This window comes from Rattus norvegicus, chromosome 11 (assembly GCF_021556685.1).
Source record: "Rattus norvegicus strain SHRSP/BbbUtx chromosome 11, alternate assembly SHRSP_T2T, whole genome shotgun sequence".
Classification (NCBI taxonomy): Eukaryota; Metazoa; Chordata; class Mammalia; order Rodentia; family Muridae; genus Rattus; species Rattus norvegicus.
In genome coordinates, this window is record NC_141544.1 from 75,198,354 (window position 1) to 75,219,002 (window position 20,649).

The 20,649-nt window shown below is 41.3% G+C and overlaps 1 long non-coding RNA gene across 2 annotated transcripts in view; it reads right to left on the reverse strand.

The window, feature by feature from the left end:
* Nucleotides 1–6,669: 6,669 nt before the first annotated feature.
* The window catches only part of LOC108352339 (uncharacterized), a 76,097-nt gene continuing 62,117 nt past the window's right edge, over nt 6,670–20,649 (reverse strand). Inside the window, exons 1-4 of one of the 2 annotated variants that reach the window (XR_015633084.1) lie at nt 12,927–12,985; nt 11,124–11,222; nt 10,280–10,415; nt 6,670–9,116 (exon numbers count right to left, since the gene is read on the reverse strand). This is a non-coding gene — a long non-coding RNA (uncharacterized LOC108352339). Of the gene's footprint in view, nt 9,117–10,279; nt 10,416–11,123; nt 11,223–12,926; nt 12,986–20,649 lie in introns of those variants that run through there. The other variant, XR_015633085.1, reaches the window with a different exon arrangement.

Consider the following 20,649-nt stretch of genomic DNA (forward strand, 5'->3'; position numbering starts at 1 on the left):
TTTAACTCATAATACACAATATTTATGAAAATATGACAATGTATAAAAGGGGCGAGTATAACATTGTGCAGAGGAGAACCAGATCACTAATGACAGCAAATTTTATTGAGCTTCTTAATCCTACTCATTAAGTGTTTTATGTGGATGATTTCCAACTTCATAGTAACCATGTAAGATAGATCTTAGGAAAATGATTTAATAGGTAGGGCTCAAAACAGGTGCATGGCGTGACCTGGATACATAGCTATCAAAAGTGTCAAGGCTCGAAACCAAAATACTGTTCAAACTATAGTTCGTCTCGCCCACAGTTCCACATGCTTTCCGAACATGGAGTATGAGAGTCATCTGGTAAAGAAGCATATACAGAGCATGTGAATTCACTCAAATCTGTTGAATTGGGGACCTTTTGAAGGAGCTATAAGTATACCTTATATAACATTAAAGGAGCGGCTTTTTCTTCAAAGCTTTAGTGCAATAACTTATGAAAAGAGAATCAGCCTGCCAAGCGGGAAGGGGAGAGCTGATTCCTTAACAAAGTGTGCAATGAAAGGCCCGTCAGGTCCCTTTGAAAGAGCTAGAGAAAGAAACTCTGGGGTTAGCGCCTTTAGAAGGAAAGTTGGAATTTTGGAAATATCTATTGTATTGTAGGAAGCCGTGTGGGGCGACAGGTATATACAGAAAAGGAATTACGCAAGAAAGGCCGAGTGTAAGCAGAAAGGGAAGGCGCTTAGAAGCCTTGGTGACTTTGAATGCTGAACTCCTTCCAAGTGGCCCAGCCTAAACCTGTGTCGATGACCAGTAATTAGCATTTTCAGCAGGACTGTGTACACACGGATTCCATAATCTTTCTTGTCACAGTTCCTTGCAGATAGAATACCTTGGGCAGTCTGGCCTGGGGGGTCAGAGAGATAGACCTTTATTTGCCTAACCAGTGGCAACCAGTAACCTTATTAAAATAAATTTGTTTATTAAAGTAAGGATGTTCTCTACAATGCTCTACCTATTAATAGGGAACAGGCAAATCCTATCTGGCTAGTAGTGTCAAACCTGGAGCCAAAGCAAAAACGAAAACACATAGAAAAGGTGAGGGGTAACAAAAGGGCTGAGAGGTCAACAGTTTCATACCTCTCTCCAAATGTAAAGTACCATCAAGCATCATCAGCATCGAGTATGGTCTCTATTTTTCTAGAAACAGATTGCCTTAAGGATCAGGGTCAAATAATTTCCCTCTGGAGAGGGTAAACCAAGATAGGAGCATAAAATAGGCCTTCCAGCTTTTCTTTCTAGGACTATGTGATGCAGCTACATGTTTTAGAAATCTAAAATAATACATACAATAATACCTGTGATGTGCAATCCTCCTTTGTGTAAAAGGTACAGAATTGTCTTCCAACATCCATTTCTTATTTAATAATCACAGAATTTTAGCTACCCACAGAGCACCCCCAGAGTGAAGTCTGACTGACACAAACAAAGATCTAGGGAGATGGGTCTGTTGGGAGAGTGTTTGTCTAGCGTGTGTGATGCCCTGGGATCGATAACCAGCACTGCACACGCCAGGTGAGGTAGTGCACACCTATAGTCTCCTCACTTGGAGGTTAGGATAGAGGATCGGAAGGTCACGGCCATCCTCAACTACACACCAAGTTCACTGCCAGCACGTGACACGGAACTCCATGTCTCAATGCGGGGGGGGGGCATGGGGTAGGGGGAGGGGTAGTGGATGAAGTCCAAAGTGAATGCGTGCAGAGCAGATGAAGTTCATAATGAATGTGTTATTGAAATAGGCGCAGTCACGCTGAAGAAAAAAATTCCTCAGACTCATGAAAGTGACAAAACCCTCCACTGGCTCAGAGGCATGGCCAAGCTTCCTCTGATCCAAGCATGGTTATTTACATAATAGCTAACCATTGCGTACAAATATCATCAGCCACAACTCTCTCTCCTTCAGGATAACAACTGCCAAAGACTGGAGTTAGCCAGAGATCTCCTAACATGCCTCCTTATTCATTTGTAAACAATAACCCAGCCTCCTTGGTTCAGATGTACAAAGTAAACACACTGAGTTTCCTGGTTATGAAACTGAGGCATCTGCATCTGAACAAGAACACCCCACACAATCGCATCTTTGCTGTACATGTGTCTGTGTCTGTGTGTCTATTCTTTCTCCATTTCCTTGTCACCCCCCCCCGTCAGATCAATCCCAAAGTAATGCTCAGTGCTGTACAATTATAGGCATGTGTGTGTGTGTGTGTGTGTGAGAGAGAGAGAGAGAGAGAGAGAGAGAGAGAGAGAGAGAGAATCAATTTTTAAGATTTATTTTATGTTTGACTGTGTGTGGAAGAGGGAATATACACATCTGGTTTCTAACAAGTTCATTCTATTCTTTGGGGGGGGCATTTTTTTTTCTTTTAGTGGATATTTTTTAACTTACATTTCAGTGTTACCCCTTTTCCCAGTTTCCCCTCCAGAAACCCGCCATCTCCTCCTGCTTCTATGAGGGTACTCCTCCACTCATACACCCTCTCCCTCCCACCTCCCCGCTCTGACATTACCCTACACTGGGGCATCTAACCTTGATTGAGTCAAGTGCCTCTCCTTCCACTGATGCCCTACAAGGCCATCCTCTACTACATATGCTCCTGGAGCCATAGGTCCATCCCTGTGTCCTCTCAGGATGGTGATTTAGTCCCTGGAAGCTCTGCAGGGTCTGCTTGGTTGATATTGTTGTTCTTCTTAAGGGATTGCAAACCCCTTCAGCTCTTTTCTCTTCAGAGTCCTTTCTCTTGGGGACGCTGTATTAAATACAATGGTTGGCTACGAGCATCCACTCTATATTTCTCAGGCTCTGGCAGAGCCTCTCAGGAGACAGCCATATCAGCATGTACTTCTGGCATCCACAATAGTGTCTGGATTTGGTAGCTGTATATAGAATGGATCCCCAGGTAGGGCAGTCTCTGGATGGCCTCTCCTCAGTCTCTGCTCCATACTTTGTCTCCATATTTCATCCTGTGAGCATTTTTGTTCCCCCTTCTAAGAAGAACTAAAGCATTCACATTTTAGCCATACTTCTTGTAGAGCTTCATGTGGTCTGTGGATTGTATCTTGGGTAATCCGAGCATTTGGGCTAATATCCACTTATCAGTGAGTGCAAACCATGTGTATGTTTTTGTTATTGGGTTACCTCACTCAAGATGATATTTTCTAGTTCTATCTATTTGTCTATGAATTTCAAGAAGTTGTTGTTTTTAATAGCTGAGTAGTACTCCATTGTGTAAATGTACCACATTTTCCGTATTCATTCCTCTGTTAAGGGACATCTGGGTCCTTTCCAGCTTCTGGCTATTATAAATAAGGCTGCTATGAACATAGTGGAGCATGTGTCCTTGTTCTGTGTTGGAGCATCTTTTGGGTATATGCCTAGGAGTGGTATAGCTAGGTCCTCAGGTAGTACTATGTCCAATTTTCTGAGGAACCTCCAGACTGATTTCCAGACTTGTTGTACCAGTTTGCAATCCCACCAACAATGGAGGAGTGTTCCTCTTTCTCTACATCATCACCAGCATCTGTTGTCACCTAAGTTTTTGATCTTAGCCATTCTGACTGGTGAGAGACGGAATCTCAGAGTCGTTTTGATTTTCATTTCCCTGAGGACTAAGGATGGTGAACATTTCTGTAGGTGCTTCTCAGCCATTCAATGTTCCTTAGTTGAGAATTATTTGTTTAGCTCTGTACCCCATTTTTAATAGGGTTATTTGGCTCTCTGGAGTCTAACTTCTTGAGTTATATTGGATATTTGCCCTCTATTGGATGTAGGATTCATAAGGATCTTTTCCAAACCTGTTGGTTGCCATTTTGTCCTAATGACAGTGTCCCTTGCCTTACGGGGGGGGGGGGAAGTGCAATAGTTTTAAAACTCTAAGGAACAGTTCTTGAATGGAAGAGGGAAAGGCTCATGAAACTCCACCCTGACCTGCACTGAAGAGCTTTTGACAGATGATGACTGCTAAGAAGGCAGATTCGGTCTTTGTTACGGATATAACCTCTGGTGGATCAACTGAGCCCTAGTGGGGGATGGGAGGGCTAATGCCCAGGAGCATATGGATAACAGAAGTAAGACTCTCTGTTTTATTAAGAAAGAGACCAAACTGGAAAGAGGAAGGTTAGGGGAGTGGTGTATCTAGGAGAAGTTAAAGAGACAACTGGGGATCGATGCAATCAAAGTATATTGTGTGCATTTCAAAACTCATAGAGAATAAAATATTTTATTAAAATGGGATGAAAGAGGAACAATTACTCATTGAGAATGAGGACTAGGAATTGAAAGTAGAAGAAAGGTAACAGGAAGAAGGAAACAACTAGCAGGAGGTTGAAAGGACAGGAGAGGGCAATGGGAAAGATTATCCTGAAAACACATGGTATTCTTGAATTAGCACATAATTATGAAGCCATCACTTTGTACAATAAATATATGCTGATATAAATATTTAAAACAGAACAGCTATTGCTGGGTACCATGTACATTTTACTCTTCTCTGAGTATATGATGTGTTAGTTAGGGCTTCTATTGCTGATAAAAAAACACTATAACGAAAGCTACTTAGGAATGAAAAAGTGTATTTCAGCTTATATTCTGTAGTCCATTATCAGGGGACTAAAAGCAAGAACCAAGAGGCAGTCGCTGATGCAGAAGCCATGAAGGAATGTTGCTTATTTGATTGGTCCTCATGGCTTGATCAGCTTGCTTTCTCATAACACCCAAGAACACCAGCCCCCAGCAGAACTACTCAGTGGACTGGGCCCACCCACATCAATCACTAATTCAGAAAATGTTCAATGGACTTTCCTACAAGCTTGTGGCATGGGAGCATTTTCTCAGTTAAGAATCCCTCTTCTCAATGTGACTAGGTCTGTGTCACATTGACAAAAATCAACCAACAGTCATGGAATAAATGAAGCTACCCAGGCATAACGGTCCAGCATTAGAACAAACTTAGTGTCATCTTGAAGTCTCCTTGAAGCTAGAGGCTTTGCTGGTGGCCTACGGATTAATAGAAGGATGCTGTCAGTCTCAAGGTCAAAAACATGTCACAAACCTGCTTAAAGTAGTAGGTTCTCAATGTGTTGGCACTGTATCTGATCATATTTTTTTCAGCGATTCTATCTCTGTTTCCAATTTATAGTGGTGACATAACAAGGAGAGAGTGGGCAAAGAATCCGGTGTGTTACAAGAGTCACATTTGAGAATGCTAATATTCACCTCAAGGTGCATTCCTCCTTGGTAAACACACAGTCTGTTTGCATTTAATTCTTCCACACAAGCCCCACAAGAAAGTTAGCCAAATTGATAATCGATTCACGTGATCTTTGCTCACTCAGTTATTAAAACACACCAAACAGTTAATTCTCTTCTCTGTTGGGAACTCTCACTGGTTGTATGAAGCCTGAATACTAAGTAGCTACTTAAGGCTCCAGGAATACAACACTATTCGGTATTACTGTCTAAAACCATTTAAAATGAGTCTCAGGAGTTAGAGATCTCCCTGTTACTTCACTGACTTTGCTTTGGTGAATGCACTGGGTTTTTTCGTTTGTTTGTTTTGTTTTGTTTGGATGATTTGGTGAATCCTTGTTGATGTGAGGAGCAACAGGTGCTAGGCAAGGGTCTAAGAAGGACCTTCTGGTTGAGTCAGTGGACCAATCTCCTGCACCTTCTACTCAGAAAAAGGAGGTGGCAGATTTTGGGTGGCTTTCATTTCCTCAATTAGGATAAGGAAGCTTTAGGCAGACTAGACAAGGATCCCCTACACATACACACATAGAAAGTATTGTGCTAACAGCATTCCTGAGACATGTACGAATGTCTTTCTAACCCAAATAAGGAACAAATGATAGACCAAATGAGGAATACTACTCAGAGTACAACTTGGTGAATCACTGACCTTTATTGCAGTTGCATATAGAACTGTAGGGAAAGAGTTGCTTACAAGAGCAGAATGGTTGACAGCGGCACCACCAAAGCCATCTCCAGCACTGATGGCAGCACATGAAGCTAGAAAACCCACAGGCTGCTCTGCAGGTTGGAGAGTGTCCTTTCCACATTGATCAGTTGGTCTAAGCTCTTCCAGGCAACTCTACTGGTCTCTTCCAGGGAGCTGGTCTGGTCTGAGGGTTTTCTGGGCAGATCAGGTTGTCTCTACTCATTCTGGGTGGCCCAGTTGTCTCTTAGCTCAGAGTGTTTCTTAGCAGTCCTATATCTTACACAGGCTTGGGCAAGGTGGGGCCTAATGTAGCTGATCAGTTTCAGAGTCCGACCTAAACCATTCAAGTTGTTTACTTCCTGAGCCAAGTGAGCTTCCTGCTGGATTTTGTTTCCACTACTCTTAGCATCCCGGGTCTTGACAAACTTCTCTCTAAGAGAGAGGCTCCTTGGAGAAAATTGCTAAACAAATGTGTGTGTGTGTGTCTGTGTGTGTGTGTGTGACAGAGAGAGACAGAGAGACAGAGATAGAGACAGAGAGAGACAGAGGGAGAGAGACAGAGAGAGACAGAGAGAGAGTTTGTGTGTGCACTAGAAGAATCCACTGGCCCTAAAACTTCCCTGAAAGCATGGACTAAATGTCCTATCTTTCAGAATAGTACAAAACATTAAACTTGTCTCTGACAATAGCAATTTCATTCCATTTATTTCTTCTTACTTATTAGACAGTTATTTATAAAGATCCTGTGTTGTGCCCTATACAGAGATAAGAACTGAAGAACAACAAAAGAGGACCAAACATTCCAATATGGTGGATGATACAGATAGGTATACATTATATACATATATATGTATGTGTGTATACATATATATTCACACTTATATTTACTTAATAATAAAATAATTATATAAATTGTATGAATGGTAATAGTATTTACACAATACCAACAATACATAAATATTATAACTAAACAGTGAAACATATAAACACAAGGTAAATGCTCAATAAAGACAAGTCTCTAATCTCTAGACTCTATTTAGGGTTTGTAATGATGTCATACAATTCTGTGACCAAGAAACCATCTCAGAGAAGAAAGGGTTTATCTCCTCTTACATTTCCATATTGCCATCAGTCAGTAAGGAAAGTCAGGTCAGGGACTCGAGGCAGGAACCTTGAGGCAGGAACTGAAGCAGAAGCCATGGAGGAATGAGACTGACTTCATGCCTTGCTCAGTTTGCTTTCTTTGTACCATCCAAGATCACCTATCCAGGTGTGACCCACTTATGTAGGTATGGCACCACCCACAGGGGGCAAGGCCAACCCACATCAATCATTAAGAAAATGTTCTACAGGCTTGTCTACAAGTCATCCTTATAGAGGCATTTTCTCAGCTGAATTTCCCTTGTCCCAGGTGACTTTAGTTTGTGTCAATCTGACATAAACACTAGGCATGGCAGTCATTAAAGAGTCTTACCCTGTGACTCAACTGCCTGAGGATTTTCTAAGGAGGCATATTGCATACTAGTCTCTGTTTAATATTTCCTCTGGATGTCCTAACACACAATTTCAGGAGTGCAAGCTTATACCAACACAGGAAAAGAAATCACTCTCCAGAGTCTCACAGAGGAAGAAATTTAAGCTAAGATTTTAAAGACAAACTGGAATGCCAAGCGGTGCTTTTTAGGGCATAATATAGAAAAGAACTGCAATTTTCCTGTGGCTTTTCGCGTGGCAGAAATAAAACCAGTATATTCAAGTTAGCATTTAATAAGAAGGTCAAGGGGAGCTGACTTAAAATGCACGGCCACTCTGAGAGCCCAGAAGAACCGGTGGCTGGAAACATTCAAGGCCAGTTAGCTGAATAAAGGCTCTGATTGCTTCTCACTCATCACGTCTCCCCCACCATCTGCCGAGCCCCTGGCCACAGCCAAAGAATGTGTAACAGACACAATGCAGTCCGTGAATAAACAGATGAATAGATTACATATCTTATAATGTTGAGATCAGGTTTTAAGCCTACCTGTATTGTTTCTCATTGAAAACCTGAGACCAAGGGCTGGTTCTCACACTTTCATGCTAGCTCATTCTGCACTAGTCTTTCTCCTATGGGAAGTGATAACAATGTTTGTAGCCTACTACTAGAACCCTTACTCAACACTGTCTTGTTAGCTTTACCTGGTGTTTCATGGCTTAGAACTCTTATAGCTCATCTCTGATGTTCACAGAGGGAAAGCTTAGAGGAGCAGGACTCCAGCTCTCTTCCCCCTGACATCTGTTGAGGCTTGGCCTGTTGCTAGGTAGTGTAATGCTAAATTCTGTATTCCAAGGTCTAGTTGCCTCAAGACCAGGGAATTCTCATTTTTATGAGTCTTTCTTGTGCAGCCCTTGCCTCTTAATTTAAAAACTATTGGTTAAATAAAGATGCCTACAGCCTGTAGCTGAGAAGAAAAGAGATAGTTGAGGCTTTAGCATCCTGGCATCTGGGGCTTTAGTTCTCTGGCTTTGGGTCTGAGGCAGAGACCACGAAGAGAGGGAAGAGAGAGGAAGAAGAAGGCAGATCATGAGCACATAGCTATAACGATCACCCTGTTGGAATAGGAGTGGCCCAAGCAGCACATGGCAAGCGATATCTTGGGGTTATTGACAGGGAAGAAGATAAAATGGCATGGGGGTTGATATCCACCCAGCTCTAATGCTTTAAGGCTTATTATAAATATAAAGATTTTGTGTCTTTTTACTGGGAAACTAAATGACCTAAGGTGGGGTAGAAACCCCCAAACAACATTTACCTCAACGGAGATTCATAATTATTTGAAATAGGAGAATTTCGGAATATTTATATCTGATGAAATCAGGCTTGCTGAATATACTACCAGCGGGCTGCTGCTTAGGGGGAGGGGAGTTGTAGGGACTAAAGAGAAAGCTGACCTTTATGAAGAGATGTTGAACACCTCCTGTCCTTCGCCAAGGACGAAGTGTCACAGAGCAGGGAAGAGTCATGCCTGACCTTGGAGCTTTCTACTCAGCACCAATTATCATCCTCCTCCATTAGATGTCATTTTCCAGCCAAGTACGAGCTTTTACTCTTCCAAATGAAGGGAAAGATGTTTCCATTTTTAACATACTTTTCATGTGCTGAAAAAGAACATAGAATAAATTATATTTAAAAAAATAAATACTATAAATTTTACAGTGCTTTCCAGTTTCTTTAGTCAACCTGAGATGTATTCCCTAGACCAAAAAAGAGGGTAAGTGAAAGAGAGATAGATGACTGGGTAACCAGTTTATCAGAGTTTAAATGGTAGAAAGATTTTGAAAAAGAAAAAGGTGGTAGGTCTCGGGGTTCGTAGGTAGGTGACAATGCTGATTATTTTCTCCCGTAGCCCACAGAGTACTTTCCAACACTGTGAATGCTAACTGGTAGGAGTGAAGCTTCTACTGGTCACCTGTTGATTTCTCCATGTTCAATGACAAAATTGGTCTCTTCCACAATGGGGCCTCATTACCAAGTTGTGGAGGGTCATTAACAGCCTTGGCCATAGCCTATGATGTTTTATGGGTCAGTGTGGAATCCTGTTTGAACAGAAGACTCAATAGGGATGTAACACATTCCTGGCACTGGACGTCTTGCTTAGCAAAGTTGCCTACTTGGAGCATTGTGTCCCTCATTAGACCTATGGTGACTCCATTTAAATTCCATATGTGTGTGTGTGTGTGTGTGTGTGTGTGTGCCTGCAGTTACTGCTTTGGATTCCATGATGCACTCTAACCTGAAAGCCAAATAAACCCCTTCCTCCCTGAGTTTTTTTGGTCATGGTGTTTTATCATAGCATAGAAAACCAAATTAGAACATTGCTAATTAGTTGCTGAGATGAGTTGAGCAATATATATCTCAATATATATTGAATATACTAAATATATAATTCCATATATTAAATTTCATATATATACATACATACATGAAGAGAAAGAAAGAGAGCTCCTTCTGTAGTAGGTTTCCATTTGGCTTTCCTAAAGGTTTTGGTTGTCCCTCCGATATTGCCTCCTTTATCTAATTTTCCCATCCCACCCCCACTTTTTAATCCTCCTAGTTTCCTCTTTATCTCTTTATAATACTCTTTTTTATTTCCCCTTCTTTAAAAGATCCTCTTCTCCTTCCTGGTCACTTACTATCTACCTAACCTCAGTATTATTCTGTTCAAAACACAAATATCTACAGAAATCTATAAAATCTAATATCCACATGATGATTGTCTTTCAGGGTCAGGGCTAACTCACTAAGGGTGATTATTTCTCACCCCAACCATCTTCATGCAGATTACATAGTTTCGTGCCTTGGAATAGCTCAGTAATAGTCCATTGTGTAGATGCATCACAGTTTCATTATCCACTGCTCAGGTGATGGGCATTTAGGCTGTTTCCAATTGCTGGCTACTGTGAATAAAAAAGAAATGAACATGAGTGATCAAGTATGTCTGTATTGAGACATAAAGCCCTTTAACTGCTCTACTATCCCTAGACAGGTGACCCTGGATTATATAAGAAAAGTGGGCCAATGTGAGTCTTGAGAAGCCAGGTAGCAATATTCTTTTATGGTCTCTGCGTCAAACTCCAGGCTGCAGTTCCTGCTCTGGTTTCTACTCTAACCTGAAAGCCAAATAAACCCTTCTTCCCCGAATTGTTTTGGTTGTGGTGTTTTTTCATAGCAATAGAAAACCAAATTAGAACACCTCTAATAAGTTTCTAAAATGGATTGGGCATTATTTTATAGTTTACTTAAAGCTTGTGTATATTTGTACTATTGACTTCTTGACCTACCACATTATGGGCATGCTAGACAAGGCTGTCTGCCCTACATATGTTATACTCACCAAGTCCCTTGTGATCAGTAAGTCATATGAAATGATATATCAAGTAAGTGAAAATTATGAACTATGTAAAGATCATACATACCCAAATCACTCACTCACACACACACACACACACACACACACACACACACACATATTAAACTTTATTGTGTTACTTTAAAGAACATAATAAAAAAGACAAAGGCTGGGGAAGAAGAGCTCTGCACTTCCAGCCTGGAAGCAGCTGGCCACAGACACCAATCTCTCAACCACTGAAGCAGCAGTCACTTACCATCCTCCATGACACTTCCCTCCCTGTGGTACAGCTACCACACTGGCACCAGACATCCATGGCTTTAAGTAGCCTAGAAGCCTCTGTGTATTCTTTTCCCTGCAAATGAATAAAACACCATTAGCCCTTTTCTCCCACAGGTATCTGCATCCCTCTGAGCACAAAGATGTGGAGCCTAAAAGGAGACTATCTGTTTTGGTACAAAACAGAAAAAAAAAAACAAGGAAAAGTGTCAAAGAATGACTTTTTCTGTTCAATGGTGAAGAATGACTGCTTTATAAACCAAAATTAAATGTTTTCCAAGCTTTTATCTTTTTCCCTTGAACCCCTTTCAAGTTAAAAAAAAAAAAAACACCTATTCTTTTAAGAACCACCAAATTGATTCTAAGAGAATAATTGCTTAAGCGTGAAGGTACTAGCGTATCCTGGAAACAAGCTGTACTATGGGTGGTTTCTCAATTTTCACCCTTTTAGGGTAATTTCCTGCCACTGTGGGTTTTGTCCCTGCTGGCAGTTCCTGCAGGCTGGTGTCCTGACTCCAGCATAGCTGCTTGCTAAAGCAGAAGGGAAGGAGATCATTAGCGTCATTCTGGAAGTGGACACAACAATGTCACTGTTCCATTAGCCTGCGACCCAGGAAAGGACACAAACCATAGCATGAAGGGCCAGGTCACCCTAAGACCATGCACAGGTCACAAACCCAATGCACTAATTCACATGCAGGCTGATAACATACCATGCAAACCCTCCCAGCCTTGCCCAGTTAAACAACAAAATGCAGCTTGATAAACGTGGAAAAACACTATGCTTTTCCCTTCCTTTAACCTTTTTCTTTGGTTTTGGTTTCTGACTTCTGAAGCAGAGCTTTACGAGGTAGACTACACTGGCCCAGAACTTGCTCTGTATTCCTGAGTGAGCTCAGACTGGAAATCCCTGTTGCATCAGCCTCCCAAGGGTTGGGGAATTGCAGGTGTATGCCACCATGCTGTCCTGAATGGTAAAAGTAAATGCCAGTGAGGATCCAGTGAAATTAATAGTTTCATAAAGCAGCCATAGCAGTGTACATTTATAGAAACATTCTAGAAATCAGTGTGACAATATATACGAACAACCATAAATATATTTGTGCTCTTTGACCCAGCGATTCTACTGTTGAAATCTAACAAAATGTAGAAAAGGACATATTAATCACCTTCTTATTTATAAAAATGGGAAGACTGTGAGAAACACAAATACAAGCACACACACACACACACACACACACACACACACACACAATTGGAAGTAAGGCAAATTCCATCATCTAACGAGACAATAGAAAAAGCCAAAATCACCACCCAGCACATAGTAGGTACTTTGTATTGACTAAGGAAAAATAAAAATACTTATGAAATAAAATAACATTTCATATATTATTATTAATGCTGGCAATGTGTATAGGGTAAGAGACAAATATATATATATATGTGTGTGAGTGTGTGTGTGTGTGTATGTGTGTGTGAGTGTGTGTGTGTGTGTGTGTGTGTGTGTGACAGGAACAATACACAAAACTTAGGGACTGAAGCATGTTCAGTACAGAGAGCCTGTACCATGGGTACAAAGAACAGAAGTAGTAAGTAGGCTGTTCTGGTTTGCTTCTCTGTAACTGTGATCAAGCAATGTCCAAAGGTTACTTGGTGAGGAAGAAGCTTAGTTAACCTTAGCCTTTTAAGTAATAGTACAATATGTGGTAGAAGTCAGAGCAGGAACCTGGAGGTAGGAAATTAAGCAGAGGCCATGAAAGGCTATTGCTTTATGGCTTACCTCTCATAGCTTTCTCAGGCCTGCTTTCTTATGCAACCCAGGGCCATCTAACCAGGAGTGCTAGCTATTATCTGCCGTGGACTAAACCTTCCCACATCAATGATTAACCAAGAAAATTCCCCAAAGACGTGTTCACAGGCCCATCTAATGGAGGCAATTTCTCAATTGAGGTTTCTTTTTCCCAGTACTCTACTTGGTGACAAAAACTAACCAGCACATGGTTCTTCTCTGGGGCCAAGCAGAAGCCTCCTGGTGAGGTGTCTAGCTGATTCATTTCCAGTTCAGAAGTGGAGATCCTATTGTAGATGCAGACAGAAGTAGGAGTGATGCCATCGGGACGGGCATCTGTTAAGATCCCAAGCCTTGGGAAACACCCAAAGTTGATGCTGATACAGCATCAGTAAAGTCCCCACCAAGGAAAAAATATTTCCTTCTAGATGAAAGGATAAAATCTCTGGTCTACTTTTCCTTTCCAGAATGCCTCAGTGGTCTCTCCTTCACAGTGTTTAATTACAACAACAAAGAAATGGAGATCTAACATTCCAGTGGGGCTGAGACAGGAGCCTGCCTAAGAGACCACATTTCAGGAATGCAAGAGTACCCCAAGGAAGATGGGTTCACCCCGAGCCATGTTAAAGATTTAGATGAAGTAGTTGTCTCCTTAATGAAATAATGTACTTTTCCTTCCCAGAATGGCTGCCCTCTCATGCCGTACCTTTTAGAGCCAACAACATGATAAGTCAGCCTGCTTTTCTGTCCCAGAAAAATGTAATACTCACCTTTCCTCTTTCTCTCTTTTTCCTAAGCATGTTTTGGACTTGCTTGCCTTTGTCTGGCTCTCCTCCCACCATGTCTTTGTCTACTCTGTGACTGGCCTACCTCCAAGGCTGGCTTAACTCAAATGACACAGCCTCTCCCGTCTCCTCTTCATTCTCCTCCTCCAGGCAGCTGCTGATGCAGCTTACCTGCCTTGGATGTTTTCTCTTAAATGCTAGTAAAATTGTCCTTGAGTTTCCACTGAGTCCAGTCTTAAATTCTTCTAATAATGAGGTCAAGAACCCAGAAGGAAAGATTCTGACTTCCCCAATATCACCTGGCAACCCAACTGTAAACCAATTCCTTAAATTTTCTGGTAGCCATATTAAGGAAATGTTCCTAAACTGGGGTGGTAGATGTATTACTTGGGTCTGTTTTGTTTTTCATTAATTCTGGGGTTTTAATAAAGCATTGAACTTCTCAGAGATCTCACATGCATGGGAAGACCCCGCAAATGTCCAGGAAGGGAAGCAAACTGTGGAAGAGGTGGAAATAAAATCTCTAATCAGATTGACTTCATCAATCTGGATCAGACTTGGGCAGTCTGATCTTGGGCAGATTCTTCTCAACAGGTTTAAACACAGCATAATTGGGTGGGGAGGGAGTCCCAGTGTTATACCAGCCCTGCTATACTAAGAAGTATATTTACATTGAAACTCAATTCAGGGTGCAAGTCATTTTTCCAAGAAAGAGGGATTCTACACACAGACAACCTATACTAACTTAAAAGACTGAAGAAGGGTGTGACCTGGTGACTAAGGTTATACAGATAGTACAGAGGTTATTTGGGCTAATAGCTACCTCTGTCCTGGATGTGGGACGCTGGGGGAGTCTCTGGCTATACAGAAAATGTAGGGTCCTTTAGACTATTAAGTAACTCCAGTCTTGGCTGTAGGAGCCTGGGAAGCCCCTGCTGTAAGGGTCATTTAGATTACTAGCCACCTCTGGTCCTGGTTGTAGGAGTTTGATATGGCCTGGCCCAACAGATAACAAAGATCACCAGGTAGGCTGGAGCGATGGCTCAGCTGTTAAGAACAAAGAACACCAGGCTATTAATCACCTCCAATTCCCAGCTTCTGGGTAGAAGAACAGGTTTTCCTCTTTCCTATTGGAAAGAGAATCTAGCAGGCTTAACATTCTTAGTTTTTCTGGAGATCTGTGGATGCTAACACTTTGTGCTATGATCATAATGGCTTTCCTCATTAGGTTTAATACATATGGCCATCTCTGTTATTTTATAATGTTATTAATAACAATTGATTAGGAACAAGCCTACTGGTGTCTGAATATCAGGTGAGCCAGGGTGTTCCATGAGCAGGTGAACGTACCAGTCACCAAGAAGTAAGGGCAAAGCATAGTCTCTCACACACTAAAATATCACTATAGAATCCTGAATTTTGTATACTAAATTAGGAGTCTACTGTTACTACTACCTCCAGTAATAATAATAATAGTAATAATAACAACTACAGTATGCCCTAGAGTGGAGGGGTGCCTCATTTAATGTAGGTTTCAAAAGAAAGAGGAAGAGGAAAGGAAGGAGGAGGAGAAAAAGGAAGAGGGGAGGTTCTTGCATTAAAAAAAAAAATAGACCGCAGGTTGTCAAGTACTCCTGAGTCCGATACCAGAAGTTGGAGTGTTCTAAGCCATCTGGTCTTCATAGAAAACCTTATCAAATAACAAAGACAGGACTGGGGAAATGAATTCAGTTGATTAACTACCCATTAAACAAGCTGTATATCTAAGTTCGATTCCCAGCATCCATGTAAAAATCAAGCATGTTGATTCACATCTGCACCCCTATACCAGGGGAAGGGGAGACAGAATTGTGGTGGGCAAAGGGAGAGACTGACAAGCCAGTTTGGCTAGATCAACAAGGTCCAGGCTTTAGTGAGGCCATTTCAAAAAGAAGTAAAGTGGAGAATGATAGAGGCGGACATCCAACATCACCTTCTGGCCTCCATGGTAACACAAACACATGAGCCTGTTCGCCTGTATACACCATATACACGACAAAAAGAAAATGAAAATACAGAAGAAGAGAAGACAATGGAAGCGTATTAAAAAGGAAAAGAAGAGGAAAAAAGGAAAGGATAGAGAAGAAAAGAAAAGAAAAGAAAAGAAAAGAAAAGAAAAGAAAAGAAAAGAAAAGTAAGGCAAGAGCTGACTGCTTTGTGATTCATCCTGAAGTTTCCAATCAGGAGGTCTACACAATGAAAATTCAAGGAAGCATAATTTATTTCTAGCCTTTGGATAAAACCCACTAGCTTCTCTGTGCAATCTGTTATTGCTTTCTGATTGTTACATGGAAAGAAAATGATATTAAACAGTAAAATTGGCACACAATATATAAATGGTGGTGTTTACAGACGTAGGTTCAGAAGTGCAAAGTCTCACTTTCTTCCTGCCCTCGAGTCTGGAAAAGCTATCAGTGTCACTACAGAGCCATTCTCTCCAGCAATGGACATGAAAGCCAGCTGATAGTAGCTCACAGTTAATGGGTATGAGCAAGTTAAATAGGAAATTCCCAGAGGAGCTGCCAGACAGAGAAACATCTATTGTCTGAGTCACAGGAATAACACGGAGTCGGTGACCTCCACTTTAAGTACGAGCTTTTTAAAGTAGCTCTTCCTCTAAGATGAAGGCTCTTTGGAAAACTGACCCTTCCTCCACATCCAGAGGCTTTCCAGAGATGATGCTACAGTGGCACAATGCCAGTAGCAAGAGGCATGACCTTTACTGGATACCTCAAGAGAAGCCACCGCTGTGCGAATGCATGCTGAGTACTATAGTATTGTCAGCAGAGTTCTCTAAGAGGAATTGATCCGATGGAATGTTTCTCCAGTATAAAGGGGATTTGCTAGAATGGCTTACACCTCATAGGTAACAATGACAGTCTGCACGCTGCAGATGCCTAGAACCCTCTAGACCCTCAGTCCACAACGCTGAATGCCTCAGTTGTCACACCGAAACAAAATGAAGGTCTGAACGTTTTCTAGAGAGTCACTGAATTGCAGCCAGTCTATTTTTGGAGGAGACTGCATGAGATTCTGATGTCAGTGGAGAATGACAGCATGGGCAACAGAGATGGACACACTCACCAGCAATAAGCTGAGGCAAGCAGATGAGTGACACTGATTTTCCTTGGACCTTTGTATGCCTGGGATGTCTGTTGGAAGGTACTCTCCAATGGAGGAAACTGTCATCTCATCCTTCGTTGACACTTCCTGGAAATGCCTTCACAAACCCATGCAGAGGTGTCTCTACTAGGTGATTACAAGTCTTATGTAGTGGACAATAAAGATTAACCATCACAGGGTACAAAGCAGAGAGGTAGACAGATAAGGTCTGCCTACACAGCTTACATTCTAGCTCCCTCACATCTAATAGTGTGCAATGTGCATTAGCACCAAATTAAGAACACAGAGCATAGCTTATTAAGAATTCTGCTTGGAGTCTAAATTTCAAGTGGTCATAAGTCACGGAAAATTTTCTACCGTGAGAGAGAAATTAAAAACCAAAATAATCGTCCATTCTGAGACAAAACGGAAGTAGAATAAAAGATGTCCTGAGGGGTTAGGGATTTAGCTCAGTGGTAGAGTGCTTGCCTAGGAAGCGCAAGGCCCTGGGTTCGGTCCCCAGCTCCAAAAAAAAAAAAAAAAAAAAAAGATGTCCTGAGCACATATGCCCTCCAAATGGCAGTAAAGAAAAATCCCCTTTATTTGAGCACACACCGTGGCCATCCTAGCAGCACTTTCTGTGACTTTGCCTACAATCCCACCTCAGAACCGACCATGTGACCAAGCAGAGGCAGTGGCAGTCAACATACATCACCATCAATCAACTGGCCACTGGGATCAGCACAGGATGTTTGCCAGGCCTGTATCATACTCATCAATGAATTAATTGATTCTCCAATGGCCTTGATTCAGAAACATTCAAGGAATACTTCTAAGCTCGTTCCCTTTGAAGATGACCTAGCAAACTGCTGTAATAACTTCAGAGTAATGGGCAGACTTAGACAAACACTAGGCGTAGGAAAAGGGAACTGGAACAGAAGATGGGCATCCCAGGGTCTTTGGACTCCATATGAATTCTGAATCAAGCCAGATGGGGAGAGGGTCCCTGGAAGATGTTCAATGACAAGAAGCAGATGGGTTTGAGTAGTACTCGTGATGGAGGACATCCTAACTAAAACAGTGACAAGTCCAAACCAGGGCACAAGAAGGAAAAGATCCAGGCCAAGGTATCTTTCTCACTCATAACCATAGGTTCCTTCAGTTCAAAGAAGAGAAACTGGACTTAGGAAAGCAACTAGGTTGCTATTGGAGTTTATGAAGAAATTCGTGCTCAAATTAACATTTTAGGAAACTTCAAAAGCCTATGCTTGTGTAAGTAACTATTCCCAACCTCCTACTGATACTGTCATTATTTCAGATATTTTACTGAACGAGGTAGCCTCACCTGCCGGGTGTCATCACAATTCTGATACTCACAACAGGTAAACCCTAAAAGCATATCCTTCTGAAATACTGCATGTATTTCTACCAGCCATTTATATCAGCAGACCATCTGCCCATCTTTGTTTTGACTATGACATTTGAAAGTTTTGTTAATGTGGTACATTTAAAAAATTAATAAATAGATTCAGCCTAAATACCTTGCATAAGCATCAGGTGTGAAGATAGAGCCATTTGTAAAGCAAACATTCTCATTTTTATTATTGATTTAAAAGTCTTTCTCTCGCTTGCGTTCATATTTTGAAAAGCCCACACTCCTTGTAATCTCTCAACAAACGCTTGGCCTTTAAAAGCCCTCCCTGACACTCCCCGTCCCTGTCTGAATTCTAGTCTGTGCCTCTGAGTCATGTAAAACCCAATTGTAAGGAAAAGGCTCCCAAGAAACAATGGTGAAATTGAGTCCTAAAACCAGAGACAGGAGACTCTAAATTGTATTAATAGCGAGAAACAAGACAAATAGTGTCTAGCTATTTGCAGTGTTCAGAGGCAAGGAGAATAGATGCAAGTCTTAAAGTAGAAAATTAAAGCCAAGAGAAACGCATTCAGAAGGAAGGAAATGAATGAGCGCTAGGAAAGGGTGACTGGGTGTGTAGAAATAAAGTTGTAGATCGACTGTAAGACCCAGCTTAGCAGTGGAAGGTTTGTGAATTGCTGCAAAGGTTCCAAACACACTTAAATCTGAGCTGTATCAGATACTGGAGTAACTCTACCAAGAATACTTGAATCAGAGTTCAGAAGAAGCAGGAATACTAAATACTGACATTTGAATGCAAATAACTGGATAACTGGATAGGATTAAATAAGGTACAATGGACTTCCAACCTTGAAATCAATAGAAAACAAAAACATAGTTGTAGTGAATGAAGACTAAGTTAACTTGTCAGGAACACGACCAGTGCAGAAGTTCACGTGAACATCTGCAGAATCCCACGAGGTCAATGCTTAGTTTTCATCTTACAATTGGACACTGAGGCCAAAGGATTCCAACAAAGTCCCCATGGTCCATAGCTGATGGAGTAGTCTATGGGGAAGAGAAGAAAAGGGAGCAGCTAGATAACATCAACAACTATTATTTTGACTAATCTTCTAAATACATACAGGGATAGATTCAAATCACATAAGAGAAACAAGCAAAGTTTAAAGATTTTTTTTTAAATCACCGCATAAATTCCAAAGCCCATACCTGTGCCAGAAATCAATCACACTGGCAATGGGGAAGGATATCTGGGTTGCATCAGGTTGAGGTACTAGAAGCCAGGATGGTACATGGAGAAAGGAGTCTTTGTGTGTTATGGAGTTCTGAGCAATAGCTATTTCTCAACCAGCACAAAAAGATTTCACCATTATAGTATATACTAGGGATGGAGTGGACTGACCTAAGGAAAACACAGGGCAGAATTAGCTCACACACTCGACAAGAAAAGCACCAGCTGCCTTAAGGGGACCTGGTTTATCTAATACCATGTGACCATCTGTCTCACTCCTATAAGGGAAAGGTAAGAACCTAGGGAAGAGAAAGTAAGGGGAAGAGAAGCTGGGAACACCAGAGCAATTGACTGCTCTATGTTAGCGTAAAACAAGTCAAGCAGACGTGCGTGCCTCCTCCAGTTCCTAGCGGGCTGCAATCCCGTATAAGAATGAGCACAGTGAGACGGTGATAATGTCACCAGAGGAGCTGCTTAAGCAGAAAAGGTTATGCTATAAGCAAGTTAAAAGCAAGATGTGCCGTGAGCAAATCTTGGTGCCAATAATTAGTTCTTGCAAGATTAAGCTGAAATCTATTATATTAGTGATATTTCAAAGGCAATGCGTAAATGATAAATTCAGACACTGAAAAGGGTAGAATTAAGTTCAAACCTTCAGACTAAACCACCATTCCTTCTGAAATTTTGGAAAATTTGGATTAGATTTGTATTGTAATTAGTCTTAATTTTAACAATCCTTCCTAGAACAAGGGAGCCCTTTAGGCAGTAACATTCTTACAGCACAATAAAAATCCTTCCTCCTGAGCCTTGAAGTTCAATATGCAGGGTAAGAAATTTTTCCAAATGCATTGATCATTTGAACTCTAGGGCTGCTGCTCCTGAGGGCACATTTTGCTCCTCATTAACCAGAAAAGAAAACAGTGAATGTTGCATGGCATTTATTTTAAAAGCTATTTTTCAAAGACTGAATTTAAAAAAAAAAAACACTGGTCATTTTCCTCAATTTGGACATGATTTCTTCTATTTGCATGTAATTTCATAAATGATTATTTCAGATGGCTCTGCTTTTAGTCATAACCTTGTAAAGGGGCTACAGCAATATGTGAGGGATTTTGAAATGGTAAATTTTTGTGTTGAATTGTACTTCCGACCAAAGGGAGCATCTGGATGTTGGGCATGGCA